The sequence below is a fragment of the Notothenia coriiceps genome, unplaced genomic scaffold, assembly GCF_000735185.1.
Source record: "Notothenia coriiceps isolate Sejong01 unplaced genomic scaffold, NC01 NC01_scaffold00037246, whole genome shotgun sequence".
Classification (NCBI taxonomy): Eukaryota; Metazoa; Chordata; class Actinopteri; order Perciformes; family Nototheniidae; genus Notothenia; species Notothenia coriiceps.
In genome coordinates, this window is record NW_011369947.1 from 15,767,340 (window position 1) to 15,775,209 (window position 7,870).

At 43.1% G+C, this 7,870-nt stretch overlaps 1 protein-coding gene across 1 annotated transcript in view; it reads left to right on the forward strand.

Moving 5' to 3' along the window:
- Window positions 1–7,870, forward strand: part of LOC104966470 (low-density lipoprotein receptor-related protein 1B-like) — a 1,038,955-nt gene that overhangs the window by 1,026,764 nt on the left and 4,321 nt on the right. The gene's annotated exons all lie outside the window — the stretch shown is intronic.

Below are 7,870 nucleotides of genomic sequence, written 5' to 3' on the forward strand. Positions count from 1 at the left end.
AATTTGTTTAAGTTACAAATAAATACCTTTTCGTTAAAAACCCCGATAAAATTAGAGTGGTGTGTGTGTGTGTGTGTTTCGTGTGTGGTGTGTGTGTGTGTGTGTGTGTGTTGTGTGTGTGTGTGTGTGTGGTGGTGTGTGTGTTGTGGTGTGGTGGTGGTGGTGAAGAGGCGGAGTAAGAACAAAAGTAATGAAGCAAGCAATAGACGTCCCGAAGTTAGAACATCCCCGATGAGTGAGCAAAGAACATCGGGAGATTTTCCCAAAACTCCAACTACGAGCCACTTGCACTCAACAAACCGAAAGAACAGCGTCGCGTCGTCTTTCGTAAAAGCTGTACAAACTTACTTAAGTTTCACCCAGGCAGTGGCAGCTAAAAGAGAATGACGAGGTTGTGTGTCAACGGTGCCCCACGTCTTACAAAGGGGGTTGAAAAACGGCCAGAAATCATCCTTTCACAAACCAGCCATTTACCTACCTAAATCTAAAAATAAGAACCACAAAAGAGATAGCACACTCGAAGGTGTGCAAGGGGGGGGTTGGGAGATATGTCACAACAAAGGTATCGCGTGGCGGGTGGCAAATGTAAGACACTCGCGCTCGACTACTCGCAGTTCTTCTCATTGAAAAAAAAAAAGAGAGTTGAAAACACCACCTTTTTACGTCCCTAATACGCCGGAAATCTTTTAGACGCGGTAAAACGACTAATACGCCATTTTAAAGACGCTGAGCGTCTTAGTGCAAAAAGACCTCCCAGATTTTACATGAATATAATTGTGTAAAGAAAGAGGATCGTCGACGACTTCAGGACCGAGGAGGCTTCTAACCTCCTTGCCTCACTTCACCCTTCGACCGCCCAAGAGATGTATTTGTACAAAAAAATTTGACATTTCATTTACCATTAACGACATTATTTCCAGAGGAGGTGCATAAATGTCTCACGAACTGATATCAGACACAAAAGACGCACTACAATGCGCCAGCACGAACTTTAGTCTTATTTTACGTTAAGTTGTTTGTTTCTTATAAGGAATGTTTTCAGTGTGTTTAGTTTTGTTCTCCTTCTAGTTTACTATTGTTTGAGAGAAAAGACAATGCGCACATGCAGTAATTTTATATTGCTAATTTTTTTGACACAGAAGCTACTAAGAAGGACGACCAACGTAAGAGACAGAGAATTTTTCGACCGGTCCACCCTCAACATCAAAAATATAAGGGACCTGATGTGGACAACGGGGAAAGTGTGGTGGGCCAAGGTCCCGGACAAGCCTCCGTCTCGGACTATTCGTAGCCAAAAAGGACAAGTGGTGGCGTCCGCCTCGCGGAGAAAACGGCCTTTTGGACCAAGAATGGTTCGAGGTTTTTTAATAGCCAGGATCTTTGTTCTTGGTGTATGCAGTGCGAATGCAGCCTCCGCCCCCGCTCTAGTTGGACTCGTGATTGTGCAAATTTCCGCTCATGCGCCCCGTATTATGTTTGGAACATTGTTTCGTATCAGGTTTCAACGACGTCTTTTTGCACTGACTCTGGTGTTGGTGGAAATTTTTATGTTGGTGAATTAAATTTCAGTTTCCTGTGTGTGATTGGTCCCTGACAAGCACACTAATGACAACAATAAACTGGGTAAGTGAGTTAAGCCTTGGGTTTGATGGGCTAAGCGACAGTAACTAGTAAACCACCTCCTCTCCGTCTGTAAAACAAAACATAATATTCTGTCAGTCCTACCCTTAAGTGTTATCTGGACGTGTCCATCTTGATTACAGTGTCTGAAAGTGTTCTATATGTAGTATTACTAGACTCAAATGACTTCTAACTACTCGTGAACCAATGTAGGATAACAACTACCAAGAGGAGATAAACCTACCGGAACCAAGAGGAGACAACCTACCAAGAGAGAACAACTACCAAGAGGAGATCAACTAACGGAACCAAGAGGAGACCCAACTACCAAGAGGAGAACAACTACCGAATGAGGATGACCAACTACCAAAGAGGAGGATCTAAGCTACGCGAATGAGGGTAGTCAACTTGGACCGGGGAATCATAGCAATGGAGACCCAACCTTTACCAAGAGGTTAGAACAACTAGCCAAGGGATTGAACAAGCTACCAAGAGGAGATCAACTACGCGGAACAAGGAGGAGGACCAACTACCCAAGAGGAGATCAACCACCGGAACAAGAGGAGACAAGGCCAAGAGGAGACACACCTACCAAGAGAGTATCACTACCGGAAACAAGAGGAGATCAACTACCGGGAACAAGAGGAGAACAACTACCCAAGAGAACAAGCGTACCCAAGAGGAGACCAACTACCAAGAGGAGATCCAACTACCGAACCAAGAGGAGAACAACTGCAAAGAGGAGACCAACTACCCCAAGAGGGAGATCAACTACCGGGAACCAAGAGGAGACCAACTACCCAAGAGGAGACCAAGAGCCAAGAGGAGACCAACTACCAAAAGAGCCAAGAGGAGACCAACTACCAAGAGGAATCAACTACCGGAACCAAGAGGAGAACAACTACCAAGAGGGAGACCTAACTTACCAAGAGAATCAACGCTACCGGAACCAGAGAGGAGACAACTACATAGAGACATCAACCTACCGGAACAAGAGGTATGTATCCTTTATGGCGTACCCAAGGAGGAGACTAGAGTACCAAGAGGAGAGTCACTTACAAGTGACTTGATCAACTACCGGAACTTCTATTAGGGAGGAGTGATACAGCTTACCATAGGAGGACTACCAACTACGCAAGTGGGAGGACGCAACGTTAGACCAAGAGGAGATCAACTACGGAACCAAGAGGAGAACAGCTATCTCCAAGAGGGATGACCAAGAGCGCAAGTATTGGAGATCAACTACCGGAACCAAGAGGAGAACAGCTACCAAGTATGGGAGACCAAGAGGGTCCAAGAGGAGACCAAATCTTATTCTCAATGAGGATGATCATCTACCAATGTAGAGATCTAACTACCGGTTAAGCCTATTTAGAGTGAGAACAGCTACCAAGAGGAAGCCAAGAGCCAAGAGGAGATCACTACCGAACCAAGAGGAGAACAACTACCCAAAGGAGACCAAGAGCAAGAGGAGAACCACTCTCGGAACCACACCGAGACTCAAAGAAGTCTGCGTGCGAGAGTAGTCGTCGCGTCGACTGGTCCAGGTGTCGTACAGTACATAGACTGCGGAGTACGTTTGTCTACTGGCCCTGGTAAGTTCCTTCCAACTTCAGTGTGTACTTTTAAAATTATCCGCCATGTTTCGACTATTGCTGTTTGGACCTGTTCGAGTGACCTCCTTCTCTCCATTAGGGAGTCGCTTTTGAGCGGCAGGTAGGTTGAGCATAGAGGTGTGCTAAGTCTTGTGCATGCGGTCTGTCAGTGGCAGAGCGTTTTGCGACCTCCTCCTGCTCTGCTACCTCTATGAGCCACGCGGTGTTGACTCCGTTGCGGAGTGAGCTTGTGAGTTCGATGTTGTTCTGTGGGGTAGTTATCTTCGTTGACGGACTTGTGGGTTTTTCTCCTTTGGTGGTAGCCAGTAACCACACACAAGACAGGACAGTGTGACGACACAATTTGGCCCACTTGACGGTAGCGAGGTGGCTCGGCACATGTTGACTATTTCAACACTTACTTATGTCTGTTAGAAAGTGGTTTAACGTTAGTGGCAGGTTGTGTGTGAGAGAGAATAAATAAGAGAGCCCAATATTTAAAAAAATTGTTATTCTTTTCCCCCGCATATTTAGCATATTTCGCAACTTCCCGCAATTTCACCGCATAAAATCACATAAAACCCTGCATGTTTAATCGCATAATCAAGGATTTTAGCCCGCGTTTTTCTGGAGGGTCTAATTTATACATTACATATGTATCAAAAACATGGAGTAAAGTGGGCGTAATATGAGGTACATCGTGTCGTTTGTGATGTTGGTGCTGTGTAAATAAAGTCTGATGTGAGTTGAGATGATGGGATGCACCTTGCTGAGGAGCTGCTGGGTTCTGCTGCTGCTGGAAAGACGCCATGATGCTGTTAGCGGTGGAGTTGGGTCCAGTGAGCTGCAGGAAGAGCGAGACAGAGAGTTAAAAAACACCAAGAATATTTACAATAAAAACAAAACAATACTGCGTTCTCCGGTACACACGTGTGTTCTGACTCTCCGTTATAACTTAGTGCTTTATTAGATTAGGTATACTTCAGTCATCCCTGATGTGGAAATGGTTGTGTCCCAGCAGGAGGAAGTCAACAGGTTTTACACTCGAGTTAAAAACATAATAAAATACAAAAAGGAATAAAGTAATAGATGCACCTAAACGGTAAATATTCACATATACATAGTAGAAAAGATAAATATCAACATAGCAACAATACTCAATATAAAAATACAGATCTTATGCACATTACCAAAGTGTGCATGTCGTTTTTTGATCCTATGATGTAGCACAAGTACAATATGATATTAAACTGCACTTTATGCAGATATATGCTTGTTCTCACCGGGGTCTGGATGTTCTGTCCGTCGCTCCAGACCTCAGGAAGCGCCGCCTCCATCGTCTGCAGAGACTCTTCATAAATCTGCTGCAGCTTCTCCGCCTGCCGCTCAAAGTGGAACAGAACCAGAGCCTTCAGCAGCCCGTGGACCTCCTCTAGGGACAATAAACATCAATGGGACGTTAATATGAATCATCATCAACCCAAACCAGAAGTATTTACATCTTGTCATAGATCTGACACAGATAATTAGACACAGAACTGGACCGGTACCCTAATTGTTCATTTAGTCCCCAGAGAACCAATAGGCGCTTTCACCCGGGGTACTTTTCCTGTTTAGTTCCGATAGTTCCTGGGATTTTGCGTTCACACCAAAAAGAGAACTTTCACCCCCTTTTCAGTCCCTGCTAGAGAGGTGGGACTATCCTGGGGAGAAAAAAGCTAACATTTTCTGATTGGCTGAGCTTTTCTCCCCAGGATAGTCCCACCTCTCTAGCAGGGACTGAAAAGGGGGTGAAAGTTCTCTTTTTGGTGTGAANTTTACACAGAAGGAGTCAAAAGTTGGAGTGCAATGTAGTCTTCTCACAACTATACGGAAAAGGTTATTGTCCATAAAATATCCGCAACAACTTTTGTGAGGAAAAAACTACGGATGATTAATATAACTCAATTATATAGTTAGGGGTGAGAGAACTCTCTCTACTTCCTGATCAATGCTGTACTAAAGCGAAACAAATAGTTATAATATCTTTTATCACAATGACATTCTATTTTAACATAGGCGGAAATATTTGGAATATTTGACAATAATCCGGTCAAAAGACGTTACGGAAACCGTTTATAAAACCTACGTGTGTAAATTCAAAATACGTAACACGTAAACTTGGTCTCGGAAAGTAGACGATGACACCCATTATAGGGAACCTTATGCATCGGAGGTTGGGAAACAAGCGGGCCAAAGACTGAGCGAAATTATAGTCAGCTCCTCGTAGACTCAAGGAGGAACATGCAGACTTTAAGGCAGGCTTAGGGTTTAAGACAGTTAAGAGAGTTGGGAATCTTTGTGGTCCGCATAACAAGTCGAAATCAACCAGAAGGCCTTGTTATCCACAGCCAGTTATAGATGCGTCGTTACAAAAACTCATTTTGGTCGCACAAAATATAGGTGCCAAAGCACTCTGAATTCTGTGACTAATGCCGTGTACAATAAACTGTACTCTCTCTCTTGTTTTCCTCACACACAGCCGGGTCCACACACAAACCATACACACTTCACACGCATAGTCAGGTTTGACCAACGATCCAACAGCCAATTTACTCCGTTTAAGTTCGGGCGTTTTAGTTCAGTCAAACATTTCGACGAAACACTCAAGCGAGACACTTCGTAGCGTCCCAAGTAGATGAAAGTTGAAGTGTACAGCTTCATGAGCAATGGACATGCTCGGTTACCTCGCTCGGCACTACGAGGGGACAATTTCCTCTTTCTCTGTGTATAAAACGTCTAGTGTAATTCTACAACGACAATAAAACGACCTAAACGTCTATCTATCTACCGACACCTACCTACCACCTACCTACCTCCTACCTACTATCTAACTCTATCTTCTCTCCTCTTCTATCTATCTATCTACTATCTACTATCTATCTATACTATCATACTACTATCTATTCTATCTATCTATCTATCTATCTATCTATCTTCTATTCTTATATAAAGAAAACAACAAATTTAAGAACCACGTTCTATATAAGTCATAAGTTAATACGAAAAAAAAATAGTCGTTAATGTCTGGGTACCAGAAGAGGGCACAAGAGGACTAAGAGTCGCACTGTGTCGGCGGGAGGACGACCAGGACCTAGTCGGAAGTCAGAGAGAGACAAGAAACATGAACGTGTTTCCTCGGCTCGGGGTTTCGCGTTGCTGTTACACTCCTCTTGTGTTCCTCTATTGTGATCGTGTGTGTGTGTGTGTGTGGTGTAGTGTGTGTGTGTGTGTGTTGTGTGTGTGTGTGTGTGGTAGTGTCTCGAGACAATTCATGTCTGCGGTGTTGACGTGATGTTACGTTAAATTTGTCTGTGTGTGAATATAAAATAAATTGGCCCTTGTGACCTTACGTGTACAAGGTTTATGTTGTAGTTTTCTGGGACACCACAAAACTACTAGTAATTGTAGGTTTGACTGGTAATGAAATTTTGGAGGTTATGCGTATATAAACACACTGACCTTTCCAACTAAAGGTTGTATATAACTACAAAAAGGTATAGGTGCATATATATATAAAAAAAATTGAAAAATAATTATCAAATAAAGTCTTATAAAACCTGACAAATAAAGATCACAAATTAAATAAAATACATGTATCGTAAAAAAATAGACGACTTTGCGTTTTTAAGGGTTTAACCCTAGTTATTTCCATAGGTAGCGACGGTAGGCAGATAGTAGATAGGGTAGGTAGGTAGGTAGGTAGATAGATAGATAGATGATAATTAGGAGATAGATAAGATAGATAGACAGCAGTAGTACGGTAGGTAGGTAGATAATAGATACGATAGATAGATAGATAGATAGACAGGACAGATAGGTAGGGAGGTAGGTAGATAGATATTATAGTATAGATAGATAGAATAGATAGGACAGACAGGGATAGGGTAGAGGTAGGTAGGTAGATAGATAGTAGTAGATAGATAGATAGATAGCATAGATAATAATAGATAGATAGTAGTTACAGGACAGATAGGTAGGTAGGTAGGTAGGTAGTAAGATAGATATAAGATAGATGTAGGATGTAAGACAGACAGATAGGTAGGTAGGTGGGAATAGATACGATTAGATAGATAGATAGATGCAGATCCTTGTTTATTATTAAAGGTCCCCTATTATACTATTATAGGTCTCAGATACAGAACCAGTCTCTGATTGGCTGAAACACCAAACAGATCAATGCAGCATTACCCATATTCCCCTCTGTTTCAGCAAATGAAGCCGCTGACGTCACTTCTTCTTCTTCTGCTTTGGGTTTACTGGCAGGCCGCAAACAACTTCACGGCATATACTGCCACCCGAAGTCCCCGGTCGAAAGTCCCCGGCCGAAAGTCCCCAGAGTTTCGGCTTCAGTAGAAGCTGCTGGGACTCCCAGAAGCTGCTTCTGAAGCCTTCCGAGTAAATCACCAGAACGCCGACACCTCCTCATCTCCACCACTCCCATGTTTTATTTTGTGTTGCCATAAGTTATTCTCTCTCCGTTGTTGCGCTGGGCTAATGCTAATGCTAATCATGCTAATGCCAGCAAATACAATGGCGGCTTCACAAAAAGTTTCCGAGTTTTACGGGGCGTGGTTTGCAATTTGCCCAGCCAATCAGAAATTGGTACTTTTTTC